Genomic DNA, 16302 nt, shown 5'->3' with positions numbered 1-16302 from the left:
GAAGTGCAACTGGAAAGGACCTCAGGGGTGACTTAGTTATTCAACCATTTCAGTCGTGTCAAACTCTTCATGACCCCATTTGGGGTTTTCTTGGCAATGATATCTGAGTAGTTTGTCCTTTCCTTCTCCAGCTCATTTTACAGATGAGGAAACTGAGGCAAATGGGGTAACTTGCCCAGGGTCACAGGGCTACTAGGCATCTGAGGTCAGATTTGAATTCAGGTATCTTGTTTTCAGGCCCAGCATTCTAAACCCACTACAGTGCCACCTAGCTGCTTCCCCATTTTACTGCTAAAGAATCTGAGCTTAATGAGGTTAAGTGATTTATAGCAAACTGGGATCTGAACCCATATTCTTTATTTGTTTGTTTGTTTGTAGTGAGGCAATTGAGGTTAAGTGACTTGCCCAGGGTCACACAGCTAGTACGTGTTGAGTGTCTGAGGCTGGATTTGAACTCAGGTCCTCCTGACTCCAGGGCTGGTGCTCTATCCACTGCGCCACCTAGCTGTCCCTGAACCCATATTCTTTAAATGTGAATCCAGAACTCATCAAAAACTTTTGCATGAAGCTGATAAATAAGAATGCAGTATAATGAGAGGTTCTGTTGTCCACAAAGATCTAAAGCTCACACAGCTAGATCACATTATGTCGTATCTGTCACAGGAAGGATTTAAGCACAGTATAAAGAAAATGCCCTGTATTTGATAATGGGAGGAATTGAGGATGAATCAAGCTCCTTTGAAGGACTTTGAAAATATTATTGGTACCGTTTCCCATGGGATACTATACGCCTTCTTTAAGCCTATGAGTCAGTGAAAAGTATATCAAGATCTAATTCCAGGTATATTTCACTATTATTCAGATCCATTTATGTCTTCAAGCTAATCAGTACCTACTGAATACTGGGTGACACAAAATGTACTTCAATTACCAAAGCCATAGAAAAGCCTTTAAAGCAAGTATTAACCTTAGCCTTCAGTAAAGGTAAAAGGCTGGAGCAGAATATATTATGCTTCAGCTAAAGTAAAAAAAAAAAACTTTAGCCTTCAATTACCAGATCTATTATTATTTACATCAAATCAAATGGTTGACAGATAATCTAACATTAATAGGTTTTTATGAAAATGGCAATAGCTAATTTAGATGCACCACCTTCCAAAAATGAATACTTTAATTGACTTTCAGGATGCCATTTGTTAAAGTCTTTTAACTGGAGCAGCTGGGTGGCAAAGTGAAAAGAGTACTGAGTCTGGAATCAGGAAAACTCATCTTCCTGAGTTCAAATCTAGTCTCAGACACTTCCTAGCTGTGTGACCCTGGGTAAGTCATTTAACCCTATTTGCCTCAATTTCCTCATCTGTAAAATGAGCTGGAGAAGGAAATGGCAAACCACTCCATTATCTCTGCCAAGAAAACCCCAAATGGGGTCACAAAGAGTTGGACATGACCAAAAATGACTGAACAATAACAAAAAGTCCTTAATTGTCTCTGTGACATATGGTATACAAATCATTCCTTAGGCCACTAAACTTCAGACATATTCTGCAGGCCCTGTCCTGGGCCCTCTTCTCTTTCTATATTCTCTTACTTGGTGACCTCATCAGCTCTCATGGGTTCAATGATTATCTCTGTGTAAATGCCTCTAAGATCTTTATTTCTGCACCATTCTCTCTCCTGAGTTCTAGTCCCACATCACCATCTGTCTCTTGGACCTTTCCAATGGAATGTCCCAAAGGCATTTCAAATACAACACCTCCAAAACAGAACTCATTATATTTCCACTCAAGTCCATCCATCTCCTGTATTCCCCTGTTTCTATCAAGTACACCACTACCCTTCTAGCCACTAAGGTTTAAAACCTCAGTGCTGTCCTTGATTCCTCCCTTTCACTCACTCTATTTATCTAATCATTTACCAAATCTTGTCACTTCTATCTCTACAACATCTCCCACATTTGTCCCATTTTTGCAATATCTATTGAAAAATTTTAAAATCTATTGCAAAAATCAATTGACTGTTACAATATCCTTCTAATTTCTCTCTCTGGCCACACGTTTCTTCCCACTTTAATGCATAATCCACACAGTGGCCAAAGTGATTTTCCTGAAGTGCAGGTCTGACTGTTTCACCCCGTCTACTTAATAAACTCCAATGGCTCCCTAATGGTTCCAGGATCCATTCAAAGCTCTTCTCTACATGACACTATCTTACCTTGCCAGTCTTAGTACACTCTGTTCTCCTCTATTCTCTATGGTCCAGCCATAAGGACTTACTTTCTGTTCCTCAAATAGTCTACTCCAGCTGTACCTTGGCACTGGCTATCTCCAGTGTCTGGAATGCCCACCCTCTTTACCTTCCCCTCTTGGAATCCCTACTTTCCTTGAAGATTCAACTGAAGAGGGGGCAGCTATGTGGCGAAGTGGATAAAGTACCGGCCCTGGATTCAGGAGGACCTGAGTTGAAATCCAACCTCAGACACTTGACACTTACTGGCTGTGTGACCCTGGGCAAGTCACTTAACCCTCATTGCCCTGCAAAAAAAAAAAAAAAAAAAAAGATTCAATTGAAGAACCACCACCTGCACCACCTTTTCTGTCTCTCCAGATACTAAGGCCTCCCCTTCCCCAAGGTTACCTTGAATGTGCTTGTATATATTTTGTCTATAGCTACATATATACAAACAGATCTCATTCTAAGGCCTAAAGAACACTGTGTAGACTGTTGAGAAGCTAGCCAGAGGGGAGGAGGGAAAGGAGGAAGAGAGGAAGAGGAGAAAAAGTAAAATATAAAAGGGGGGTAGTAATAGAACCTACCTCCGAGGGTTGTTAGGATAAAATGAGATATTTGTTAAGAACTCTGCAAACTTGAGTTCAAATCCGGCCTCAGACACTTAACACTTACTAGCTGTGTGACCCTGGGCAAGTCACTTAACCCCAATTGCCCCGCAAAAAAAAAAAAAAAAAAGAACTCTGCAAACTTTAAAGGGTTATGTAAATGCTAGTTATCGCTATCACCACCTTTGCCGTTATCATCATTATCATCACCACTACAACTACTACCACCACCACCATAATTTTATATGTGCACACTTTTTCTCCATTCAAATGGTCTTTGAGAACAAGAGTTCTTTAGTTTTTGTCTTTGGGCGTCCAATACCTAACACAGAGCCTAGTAAATGGTAGAAATGCTTATTGATTAATTAAGAAGCTCAAAGCTGCTTGCTCACTCAGATCCTGAATGCTTCCCCACTTTTCTATTCTGCCATGACAATATTTGTTTTGTTTTGTTTTTGCCCTGACAGTATTAAAAAGACTTCAAAGAAAATCAGAGAAAAGTTAAATTGACTCCGGAAAGATATCAGTGTTAAGTGAATGTTCCTTTTTCAGAAAGTTTTACTGTGTTTGGAAAAAAGAATTATTTCTGATTCTCTAGTTTCTGTGTCAGACTCTCTATTTAATACCAAATAAGTGAATCCTTAAGACCAGGGATTTTTAAACTAGAGTTCATGAACTTTAATTTTTTTACCTATTTCATTATAACTTGTTTCTTTTATAATTCCACATATTTATTTTATGAATTTACCTCTTTATTCTAAGAAGAGGTCCATAGTCTTCACCAGACTGCCAAAGGGGTCCAGAACACACTGCTCTAGAACAACTCTCCCCCCAATTTCTATAAATTGCAAAAGTGCAAGAACCTGGACTTCTGGCCTCCTTTTCTCCTCTTCTTCTGTTTCCTTTTCCTTTAATTGCTCTGTTGTGTCTTCCTTTCACCTCCCCCCTCCCTTAATCTACCATTTGTTTTTCTTCTTCTTTAATTCAAATCCCCTAATCACTTTTCCAGCTCCTGCTTTTTTTTCCTTTGGCAGATATTCATTGCAATTTCTACCTTTTAAAATACTCTGTGCTCCTTAATGGCCACAAATATGAGAACTTAGGCTGACATTTTGCTATGTTGCCTGTGCATCATTGTCAAGGCTGATGTGAAGTCACTCAACAGCTGGAATCTTTCACCTCCTGGTACATATATTTCCTAACTGAATCTTGAAGAAATCGTGAATGGAAAACTGTTCGTTCCCTCTGCCAACACACAAGGATGCTTTTACTTTCAATTCTGTGGTAGCAGGATGGCTCGTTTGGTGAAAGATATCCTCTAGGAATTACGTAATTAGCTGATGATGATGTTCAGAATTAATATTTGTCAGGAGGGTTCAGCCATATTTCATAGTTTTCCTTATGTCTGTAGATTTATAGAATTTTCAGTTAGAGGACTTAGGAGGTTGTCTCTTCGACACCAGGAGCTTCCATATATTGATGAAATCATTGGAACATATTATCACCCTCCAAATCAAACAAACAAGATCCAAGATGGATAAACACAGTATACTATACTTGAGTTAAAAGTATGAACTGCACAATCATAGGATGAAAATAGGAGTTAGACTGCCCTTCCCTTGAAGAAGACTGGTGGTCTACTATGAGTTTAAATAAGTAAACAGGGTAATGTTGAAGCCAAGGAAATCTAATATGATTGATCTCAGACTGTATGAGAGAAATAGAGTGTAGACAGGAAATAGAAATAGAAATAGATGGGAATTCCTACTATATCTCTGACAAGATGGTCTACTAGCCTTTGCTCAGATGCTTTCAGTGCTGGAAGCCTCATTGCCTTACAAGGCAACCCATTCCTTCCATGTGGGGATACCTCTAATTATTAAAAAATTCTTCATTGTGTTGAGCCAAATCCACCTCCTTCAACTTCTGCCCATTGTTCTTAGTAATAATATCTGAAGGAAGGAAGAAGGAAAAGAACAAGTATTTATTAAGCACCCACTATGGGCCAGGCAGTATACAAACTACTTTACAAATATCTCATTTGATCTTTGCAACAACCTTGGGTGTTATTATTTCCCCCATTTACAGTTGAGTAAACTGTGGCAGATAGAGGTTAAGAGACTTGCCTAGAATCACATAGCTAGTAAATATCTGAGGCCATATTTGAACTCAGGTGTTCATGACTCCAGACCCACCATCTGCCTCTTAAGCTATATCAAATCAATAGTTCTTGCTCGATGGCTCTATAAGTACTACAAGATGGTGCTCATATGCTCCCTCCATTTCCTCTAATCAAGTCCTGTTAGTATCCTGATTGCCCTTATATGAACACACCCACTAGTGTTCTTCCTAAAATATGGTATCCCTAACTACACACAGTACTTTAGATATTATTTGATCAGGAAAAAGTAGAATGCGCTCATTACCACCTTCTATCTGGACACTCTATTTCTCTAACACAGTCTGAGATCAATCACATTCGATTTCCTTGGCTTCAACATTACCCCGTTCACTTATATTAAACTCATAGTGGACTAGTCTTCTTCAAGTGAATGGCAGTCTAACTCTCATTCCCATCTTATTACTATACATGAGCTAAAAGTATGTTGTATTTATCCATCTTGAATTTTATTTGTTTGCTTTGAATGGTGAAAATATGTTCCAATGATTTCATCAATATATGGAAGCTCCTGGTGTCGAAAAGTCCTTCCTTGATTCAAATCCTTGATAATTTATAGTCTTAGAGATTTTCTGGGGCAGTAAAACATTAAGATTCTTACCTATGCTCACACTTCTAGTGTGTTATTAAGAGTCAGTCCTGGCTCCAAAACTATTCTCAAATTCAAAGTCAAGCCCCTAGGCTTATAGTGTGCCTGCTCCATTCTCTTTCATTTTTTTGAAAATTGGAATATTTGCCTTTCCACTCCTCTAGTTCCTCAGTTCTAGTTAGGAATCAATTGTAAACTATGGGAGACACTGCCACAGGACTGCCCAGAATGCCATGTCTGCATCAAAGAAGGCACTGTGCTCTAAGAGCAAAGAGCAATTGCAGTACCTCAAAAGAAACATGAGATGCACAAATTTAGAGACATCTCCCCTCCAATTGTTCATGTGGATTATTTGTGGCCAACCTGTTGTAGAGCCTTCCAAGCTTGTATTGGTCTCATCATCCTCCATTGGACACACTGTACTTTGACCCCAACATAGTGATATCATTTTGGTCTCCTTTAAGAATGAAAAACAAAAATCACTGCTCCACAATATTTCATAGATTATTGACCTGGTTCAGCTACCACATCTGTCAGCCAGTTCTTTCAATACCTGAGGGGCAGCTAGGTGGCACAGTAGATAGAGCACTGTCCCTGACAATTGGAGGCCTATGTTCAAATATCACCTCAGACACTGTGTGACCCTGGGCAAGTCACTTAACCCCACTTGCCTTACCAAAACAAACAAAATTATATGGGACCATCTCCAATTCTCCTGATGTATATCTTGCCCCTGGACGCAGATGGCTCTGGAGAAGAGAGTGAGGTTGGTGACCCTGCACAGCCCTCCCTCAATTAAATCCAATTTACTGCAAGTCATGACATCACCCCCATGTCATGGTCCTCTTTGAGAATGAAGGACAAAACAACAACAAACAATAACAATACCTGAAATTATATGTTTAATCAAAGTGACTTGAATTCATCAAAAGTGTCCTCTTTACATGATATTATTTTATTCTCTTATATGATCTGGGTATTAATTCCCAGTTAGCCATTTTTGTTCTGTTCCTTGTAATCCAAAGGTCATCCTCCCTGGCAAAGAAAATAGGATCAAAATAAAAGGGTCAGCTTTGCCTTTTCTATGCCATCAGTTGTCATTAACCCACCTATTCCAATCAGCACCGTCTTTCAGATCCTTTTTCTTCTTTGGTTTCTTTTAGTATCTTTAAATCAAATGCTTGTTGATTTTTAAAGAGGCATTCGACTCAGAAAAAATAGCATTTTAAAGACTCACCTCAAATAAAATATGCCCCAGGAGTACAGTAAAATTATACATAGTTTTGTGGGCTCCTAAGTGGTACAGTGGATAAAGCACCAGACCTGGATTCAGAAGGATCTGAGTTCAAATCCAGCCTCAGACACTTGACACTTACTAGCTGTGTGACCCTGGACAAGTCGATTAACCCTCATTGTTCTGCCAAAAAAAAATTATACATGCTTTTATGGTGTGTGACTATGGAGATTATTTTCTTCAACAACCCACTGAATCGAGGCATCATGAAGGCATATGATACAGATGGTATGTTCACTGATATCTACTATTTTCATAGAGGATGCTCCACTAAGAATCCAATCAGAGGCAGAAGAGCATGTATATGGCAAGGTTCTCTGTATAAAGTTGGCATTTCATCCCACCCTGAAACACCACAAACCCTCATCAGTAAAACCCATAACAATTCAAATGAGATCATTCTAACCACCCATACTAGAAAAATAATGTGGATAAAGAATATATCTTATGCAGATTATGATAAGTAATTGACCAAGTTAGACTGATTGAGCATAAATATATGTCTCGAGACAGCTAGGTGTCATAGTGATTAGAACGATGTGCCTTGAGTCAGGGAGATCTAAGTTCAAATCTGGCCTCAGAATATTACTAGGTGTGACTCTGGGCAAGTCACTTAACCTCTGTCTGCCTCAGTTTCCTCAATTGTAAAATGGGGATAATAATGGCACCTACCTGTAAGAGTTGTTGTAAAGACCAATGAGATAATATTTGTAAAGCAAATATTTGTAAAGGCACATAGTAGACAATATGTAAATGCTAGCTAGCAAGCTAGTAGCAGCAGCAGTAATAGGTGCTAAATATGTATATGGATATGTCTGTATGTCTATACCTATATCTATATGCACATATATGTCCAGTATTCTAGCTATTCTCTACTATGCCATGCTGCGCATCGTTAAAATTCATTACTAATGCCCTCCCAAAGTAAAAAATGGCCAACTGATACCCATGGCAGTTATATATTCATATGTATATGTATGTATATATGTATGTATGTATATATTATAGTCTAAATCAGCCATAAGCATGTGTAGAGTGTATATTAAACTCATCCATTCTAAATGAATTTCTCTCTCTCTCCATATATGTTATATGCAAGCACATATATAGATGTATGTACATACGCATGGACATTACGGTCAGACACTGTTGATGGACGGTGAGCAGGCCACTGAATTGAGGAAGAGGAGACCGGGCTGGATCATAGATCTCCATGTGTATAACTGATATAACCCACTTTTAGGTTACAATTTGCAAACCCATTTCATTTACAGCATGTCATTTGGCCTTCACAACAACCCAATGATAAAAATCAATGGGCAAATATATGCATTTTACATCTGAAGAAAGTGAAGCCTTAGAATTTTTTCCTACTGTGGGAAAGCTGGGACTTGAATCCAGGACTCCTTCTACTTTGCATTTTCTTAGAATATTTTGGCCAATGGATTTCCCTTATTTTATGTTATGGTTTTATGAACGTGGTCAAGGGAATTTCCTCTGCTCTTTCTCTGAGAAGTGCCAAGTAATCAGCCATTTTGTTTTGGTTATTTTTTTATTCTGGCCAGATATCTCAGATTCCTGCAGTTTCCATTGGCAAGGTATATGTTTTATCCAAATTTACATGTGCTCCAATGTAATTCATCTGTTTGATCTCATCCTACAAAGACTGTATTCAATTGTGTTTTCTGTGCAGATTGCTTGTTTTTTCATCTGATTCTTCAATTCTGAGCCAAAGAGGGGAAGTCTGGGAAATTCCACCCAGCAGGCATTAGGGGCTTCTAGGTACACTCACAAGAATCTCTACCAGGGAGGTCTGGCTTTGGAGTATCACAATAATTTTACAGTCACAGAAAATATCATGGTTTTTATTTTTACAGTCAATTATTTTAAAAGCAGGTGAGGCACATTCTTTCAGTTTATAAATGACTCTCTTGGGTCTAAGTTGGGCACTTGGGAAGGTACATTTCATAATTTGGAGACATGAGGAGGGTCTTTCCACTCTGCACTCAATAGTAAGTGGACAAAATGCCAAACTAGGAGTTCAAAACAAACCTGGGTTCCAATACTGCCTCCCACACTTTCTAGCTGTAGCAGCAGAATCACTGACGCTGCTGGGCTAATCAATTAGTTTCTCTCATCCTGGCTCCTCATCTATAAAATGCAGATAATGATAGCATCTGCCTCATGGGATTATTTGGAGAATCAAATGAAAATTATTAAAGTCCTTTGAAAACCTTATTGTGTGATAGAAAAGAGAACTATGTTGCTGTTGTTTTTAAAAACCGAACCCATGATTTCACTGGTATAAGGGGCTCCTGGTCCTACCAATTCAGATCAGCAAGTGCTCTGCAACTATTAGGGAGCTTCCTGGTTCCCTGCAGGGCTGGAATATGCCCAGGGTCCCATATCTATCAGTACATGTGTCACAGGCATGACTTGAACCCACGGACCCCTGACTCTGAGACCAGTTCTCTATACACTAAATCAGTATACCATGATGCCTTTCCTGAGACTTCTTCCTGCTCCTCCTCCTCCTTCAGGTCTTCTCTTTTCCTCCATCTCTTCTTGCTTTTCTTTCCCCCTTCCTCCTCTTCCTCCTCTTGTTCTTCCTTCTCCTCTAGTTCTTCTCTCCCCTTTTCCTCTATTTCTTCTTGCTTTTCTTTCCCCTTCCTCTTGCTCCTCCTCCCCTAGTTCTCCTCTCCGCTTCCTTTTCCTCCATCCCTTCTTCTCTTTCCCCCTTCCTCTTCATCTCCTTTTGCCATTCCTCTCCTCTTCCTCAACCTCTTTTTCATTCTCTCTCCCTTCTCCTCCTTTACTACTCCCTCTTTCTGCTCCTTTTCCTCTCCTCCTACTGACTCTCTTCTCTTTCCCTTTTTGTTCCTCTCTTTTTCTTCCTTTTCCTTTCCTCATCCTGCTTTCTTTCTTCTGTCCTTCCTCCCTTCCAGCTTCTGGATACTCGGCCCAATGTTCTGCAGGCATGAGAACCAGACCGGTTCACATGATTGAAGTAGTCCAACCCCATACCCAGGGAGAACCATAGATCCTAGTATAATCAAACTCTTTAGTCTAGAAATTAAATCCTGTGGTTAGCACCATGCTTTCCATTGCCTCTGGAAAAGCTTCTATTTCCAGTTTATTCCCTTGCATGTGCAAAGAAATCCTAGTCTGAGACACCTTTTTCTTGCTGTAACTTGAATGTAGATACAGAGGGAGGACCCCATGATTAGCTCTGGTAGTTCCCTCCAAATGAATTGTTATTTTTTTTAGCCTTGATGATATTTTATAAGCCACAGTTGCCAGGTGTAAATAATTAAGGGATCTTTGCAATTGCTTTGTGTGACTTAAAGCAATAAACAGCTGCTGACAAGGATTTAAAACAGAAGGGAAGCTAACATCTCAATCGCTGAGGCCCATTTTGTTTGGAATATTCCCTTAACTGTAGAGATTATAGCTTAGAATAACAAATTGTAGGGTTAAAAGGAGGAAAGGAAAGGTTCCTCTTCTTCCCTTGTGAGCTTTGGGAAAGTGGAGACCATCTGGCTCACCCAGAGAGATTTGCCAGGGAGAGTCCCCAGGGCCCTTCTGCGTCCTTCTGTCCTTGTAGCTCCTGCCTGTGGGAGTCAGTTCTCACCCAATTATTGGATACATTTTTTCTTATTTTGTTGATGTTTATACAGAAATCATTGTAACAAGAAGAATGAGTCTTACTCCTGCTATTTAACCAAGCCTGTGGGGCTGAGGGCTGGTTGTGGTTCCTACACATCTGGGTTTTGGAAGAATAAGAGGAATCGTAGGGGGCCCTAGCAGCAATGGAAAAAGCTTCACCCCTGAAGCTTTTATCCAGCCATCCCAGGCTCTAAGGAAAATGCCACCCAGACTTTCTAGAACTTTTAATAACTGAGATAGTGACTCTAGGGATCAAGAAGTAAGGAGGAGCAAAAAAAGTCCAACTCTGAAAACCTGAAAAATTACTCTTCAGAGACCAATGGTGAAAGAGAATTTCTGTGTCAAATAAAGGACCTGTATAGGCTAGATAATGAAGTCTTGTTTCTGCCTAAGCTCACCCCAGGTAGGAACTCAAAGACCTCTATCCATTTCTTGAGGAAAACCTAGAGAAGAGGGTGTCTGTTTCTCTTCTCTTCTTTATGTGCTTGGGGAGGAGGGAAGGGACAAGCCTGAACAGAAGATGGTAAAATCATGTCTAAGTAATACAGAAATGGGTGTTAAGTGGAAAGAGAAAAATCTAATTCAACAAATACTTATTAAGTACCTACTATGTAGGTAAAACTGTGCTGAGCACCTGGGTTGTGTGGATGGGGTAAGAGAGAAAGACCAAAAACTGACCAAAAATTCCACAGTTAATGTTGGAGTTGGTTTTTTCCTGTCTATGCATATTTGTTTCAAGGACTTTTTTTAAAGGCAAAAAAGTGAGAAGGTGAGGAAGGGAAAAAAATAATAAAAGAACAAAAGAAATAGTGGACATTGAAGCAACTCTTTTATTTAAAAAATGCAGAGAAGGAAACAGAAGAAAGGCCAGAAAGAAACACAGACAAATGGGACAGTTTTGAAAGCTTCGAGTTAAACAACTAATATACTTAAGGAAGGTGTACATAATAGAGATGTATAGTTCATGAACAATCCTCTTTTTCTTTTCTACTATATATGTGAAATGCCTGTTTTAAGTGATGTTTATTAAGTTCAGAATTTAAAAAATATATAAACTTACAGTCCCTGCCCCAGATACATTCTATTGGAGATAGAGTATGGATATGACATGAACACATAAGTATAATGCAAATGTAATGTGTGACAAATGGCCCACATGTGCCATGGATAGATACCTAATCTGGGATCAAACCCACCCCATCTCCAAGGGAGACTAGAATTTTGTTCTTTGTGCCTGATCTTCTAGTCACCTACCTAGCAGGGCAGAGCAGGCAGGATCCAAGACCACCATGGCTCACTGATCTCTCCTTCGCGCTCCTATCTCCATGAAGAATATTTTGCTAGCATTATTCCTATCACATATCAAATATCTGTAGTCTAAAGGTATACTAGTGGTTAAGAATAAAACCTACTTTTCATGATTGCCCTCAAGGGTAGGGTAATAGTAAGAGTGAGAGAATAGGAATAAGGGGTACAATTGGGGGCTTTCAGAGAGAAAACTTACAGCCAGTATGGAGAGTGAGGTCAGAAGACTATATAAGATAAGAGAATAGCCATGCATTTGGCATGGGCCCTTTTGAGGTTAGATAGCATGTATTACCAGTAGATCCAGTCCACACAATTTCTTGACCTCCAGGTGCATTCATTGACTTGATTTGAGAGCAAGAGCCAAGAAGGCAGTTAGGGGAGAGCTTGGGGTTGAGGGATGAAAGTGAGTAGGTTATCACTAGTGAAATGACAAGGGAGAAAGGACTGAAGGGTAGAAGATAGTGTGATATTGAATGGGTTAGCTGTAGGGTCAAGGATATGAAGGGAGAAAAGGACGGTAAGAATGGGAGAGGTGGACTATAAGAACAGGGAAGCAACAAGGGACCATCTGAGGGTGGAGTAGAAGGTTTAGCATGACTGGAGCAATGGAGTTCAAGATTAGGGATCTATGATCAGACTGGATAATGGAAGATTCAAATCTTGGAGAGGGAATTGTTTTGTGTGATGGTGACACATAAGGAGTGACTGAAATAGAGCAGTTAGGGAAGCAAGAGGAGTTAGCATATTGATTGATTTAGGAGGTCATGACATTAAAAGGGTTATCAAAGTGACCACTGAAGTCAACAAGGATAAGGGCAGACTCTGCAGTGGGAAAGAGTATTATAAGCCAGATATTGAATTCACTGATGAAGGAAGAATAACAAGGAAGTCAATAGATGATGATTTTAAGCATCTATATGGATTATTATAATCAGGTCAGATAGACAGCTAGTCAACAAGTATTGAGTAAGCACTTATAAGCCAGGTAGGGGCAGCTAGGTGACATAGTGGTTAGGGTACCAGGCCTGGAGGCAGGAAAACTCATCTTTCTGAGTTCAAATCTGGCCTCAGACACTTACTAGCCGTGTGACCCCGGGCAAGTCACTTACCTCTATTTGCCTCAGTTTCTACATCTGTAAAATGAGGTAGAGAAGGAAATAGCAAACCACACCAAGAGAACCCCAAACTGGGTCATAAAGAATCAGGCACAGCTGAACAACAAAAAGCCGGGTATTGTGCTAAGTGCTGGGAATATAAATATAAGTAAAAAGAAAAACAACCCCTGTCCTTAAAAGGCTTACCTTCTAGGGGAGAAAGCAACAAATAAGAGGAAACTGCAAAGGGCTAGGGGAAGGAACATGGTAGAGAAAGTCCAGAGTGCAGGCTAGAGAGGAATGAGCCATGGTTGGCTTGGAAGCCCACCTCAAATGGAGGTTCTGGGAGGAGACGTCAACTCAGAGTGAGAGGCTAGTGTAAGGGTGTGCTAGTCAATATTTAACAACTGACTGTTCATGGTATGGGAGAATGTATGCATTACACACTTTTAGTATGAATTATTAATGCTTTCTCCATCACTTTCTTAAATCTAGATAATCAACAAAACAATAAATCACGTCCAGATTTGTAGTACTTGCTGATTTCCAAGATGCAAATGTTCACACACAAAATTTAACAAGTGTTCTTGGGCACCTGTATGAGCAAGGACACAAAATTGGAAGGTATTTCCAGTTTGTGGATTCCAGACTTGGAGAAAGGTTTCAGGATGAAGACCTGAGGCATGGTTCAAAGTGCAGCCTGGAGAGGAATTGCAGGTGGTGGGCAATTCAAAGAATGGAAATCTGCTTAAAGATAATGGAGAAAGGAGGGTCCAGGAGGGTGCATGTGTAAAGAAAGTCATCTTTCTGACTCTATGTGTCAGAGAAGCACTAGAGAAGGAGCAGCAGTATTGGAGAAGGTAGCCAGGGGCTGAAATAACCTATGTCAAGAGGGGGGAGGATGAGCACATTTGACACAGAAAAGGAAAGATCACAGTTTGGGGCTTTATTAATGGATACAAAGTTGGGGCATGGTGGAACCCAATGAGGAAGAAGCAGCTTGTGCTCTGAGGTGTGATGTTAAGGACCCAGAGGTGTGTTACCCAGAGAAAAGCTGAGGGACAAGAAGAAATCATGCGAAGAGGTAAATTCCTGCAGAGGGGTCCTGAGTTGGCCATATGTCAATGTGCCATGAAGAACAAAGGGGTATGCTGCTTTCTTGGGCTATGTGTGTTAAAGATATAACAGGGCCTCCACAGACTTGTCAAACCCAACAATACTAGCTTACACTTTTTCTTTCTTTCTTTCTTTTCGGGGTAGTGGGGGTTAAGTGACTTACCCAGGGTCACACAGCTAGTAAGTGTCAAGAATCCGAGGCCAGATTTCAGCTCAGGTCCGTCTGAATCCAGGGCTGGTGCTCTATCCACTGTGCCACCTAGCTGCCCCCCCCAAACCCAACAATACTAACCACTAAAATTACCAAGATTGATTAGTAGTTCCTTCTCATTTTGTCTTTCCCCACTTTGGGTGAATTGATGACCAATCTCTTTTGAGGAGACCCTGCAGTATCCAGGGACTTGATAACAGCCCAGTGCCATCCCAAAAGGGAGGGGTATCTAAACTCCCCATACCCTAGCCTAGTTGAATGGATTTAACTTTAGACAAAATGGCTTTTTGAACATATTTACCTTATATTCCCACTACTGGGACTCTGTGTATGCTGTTATGCCTCCCTAAAATGCCTCTCTGCCTATCTTTACCTATCAAAGTCCTGCCTATCATGGGAAGGGAATAGGATGGAGGGAAATAGTTATGATGAATGACTACAATGGCAAAATGTATGGTACCTACTTTGCTGGGCTACTGGGAAGAAAATTCTTTGTCAAGTTTAAGGTACTATATAAAAGTTATGATGAACAGGATGCTATCAGAAAAACCTGGAAAGACCTACATGAATTGAAGCAGAGTGAAATGTACTGTATACAAAATAACAGCAATAGTGTAAGGTGAACTGCTGGGAAGCACATGGTTATTTTCAGTGATGCAGTGATCCAATATAGCTCTCAAGGACTTATGAAGATTGTAATCCATCTATAGAGAAAGAGCTGGTGTTGTCTGAAAACAGATTGAAGCATATTTTTTAATTATAAAGTATTTTTATTATTTTCCAGTTACATGTAGAGATAGTTTTCAACATTTATTTTTATAAATTTTTCTCCCTTCCCTCCCTTCCCCCTCCCCAAGACAGTAAGTAATCTTATATAGGTTATATATGTATAATCACATTAAACATATTTCTGCATTAGTCTTGCTGTGAAAGAAGAATCAGAGCAAAAAGGAAAAACCTCAAAAAAGAAAAACAAGAGCACCAAAACCAAAAGAAATAGTATGGTTCAATCTGCATCCATATTCCACGGTTCTTTTTTTTCTGGATTTGGAGAGCATTTTCCATGATGAGTCCATTGGAACTATCTTGTGCTGTTGTATTGCTGAGAATAATCAAGTCTATCACAGTTGATCAACACATAATGTTGATGATACTGTTTACAATGTTCTCCTAGTTCTGCTCATCTCACTCATCATCAGTTCAGAAGCATATTTTCTTGACAGTTCCTTAATCTGAAGTTTTGTTTTATCTGTTTTCTCTCACAACCTAGCTAATGTGGAGATGTTTTCATGACTGCTCATGTATAGCTTATATTGAATTGCTTGAGTTCTTGGGGGTGGGGGGGTGAGAAGAAAGGGAGGGGGAGAAGTTGGAACACAAAGTTTTAAAAAATTGATGTCAAAATTTGTTTTTACATGTAATTTGGAAAATAAAATTCTAAACAGAAAAAAAGCCCTGTCTATCCTTACAGCTCAGGTAAAATACCACTGCCTCCATGAATTCCCATACAGATATTGATCCCTCCCTCATTTAAATTATGATACCATCTAGTTTGTACTTCTCAAATAACACTATGTATTGACCTGCATTAGAGCTATGTTGCTATTAGGTTACTTTTCCCACTAGTTCTATCTGAGTCTCTTCATATTCCGTTTACCCCAACCCCAGGTCCTAGCTTTGTATGCAGTTAGTATTCAGCTGTTAAGTCTTAAATGAAATGAAATATTGAGTTGAATGTACTCCCCATCTACTATCCCTCACCCTAAAAGTTTCATATAGTGAGGATAGGGTATTGGGCTTGGAGTCAGGAAGATTTGGGTTCAAATCTATCTCCAGATAATCATTTAGCTGTGATCCTGGGCAAATGATTTGAACTCTTGATGCCTCAGTAATATGAGGGGCAAGATTCACTTGGCTTCTAAGATCCCTTCCAGCTTTAAATCTAGGAATCTTTGATTCTCTATAAGTTCTTCCTGCTCCCATCATCAGTTTTCCTGAAGTTTGGGAAGAT

This window comes from Dromiciops gliroides, chromosome 5 (assembly GCF_019393635.1).
Source record: "Dromiciops gliroides isolate mDroGli1 chromosome 5, mDroGli1.pri, whole genome shotgun sequence".
Classification (NCBI taxonomy): domain Eukaryota; kingdom Metazoa; phylum Chordata; class Mammalia; order Microbiotheria; family Microbiotheriidae; genus Dromiciops; species Dromiciops gliroides.
This window is presented reverse-complemented; position numbering follows the sequence as displayed.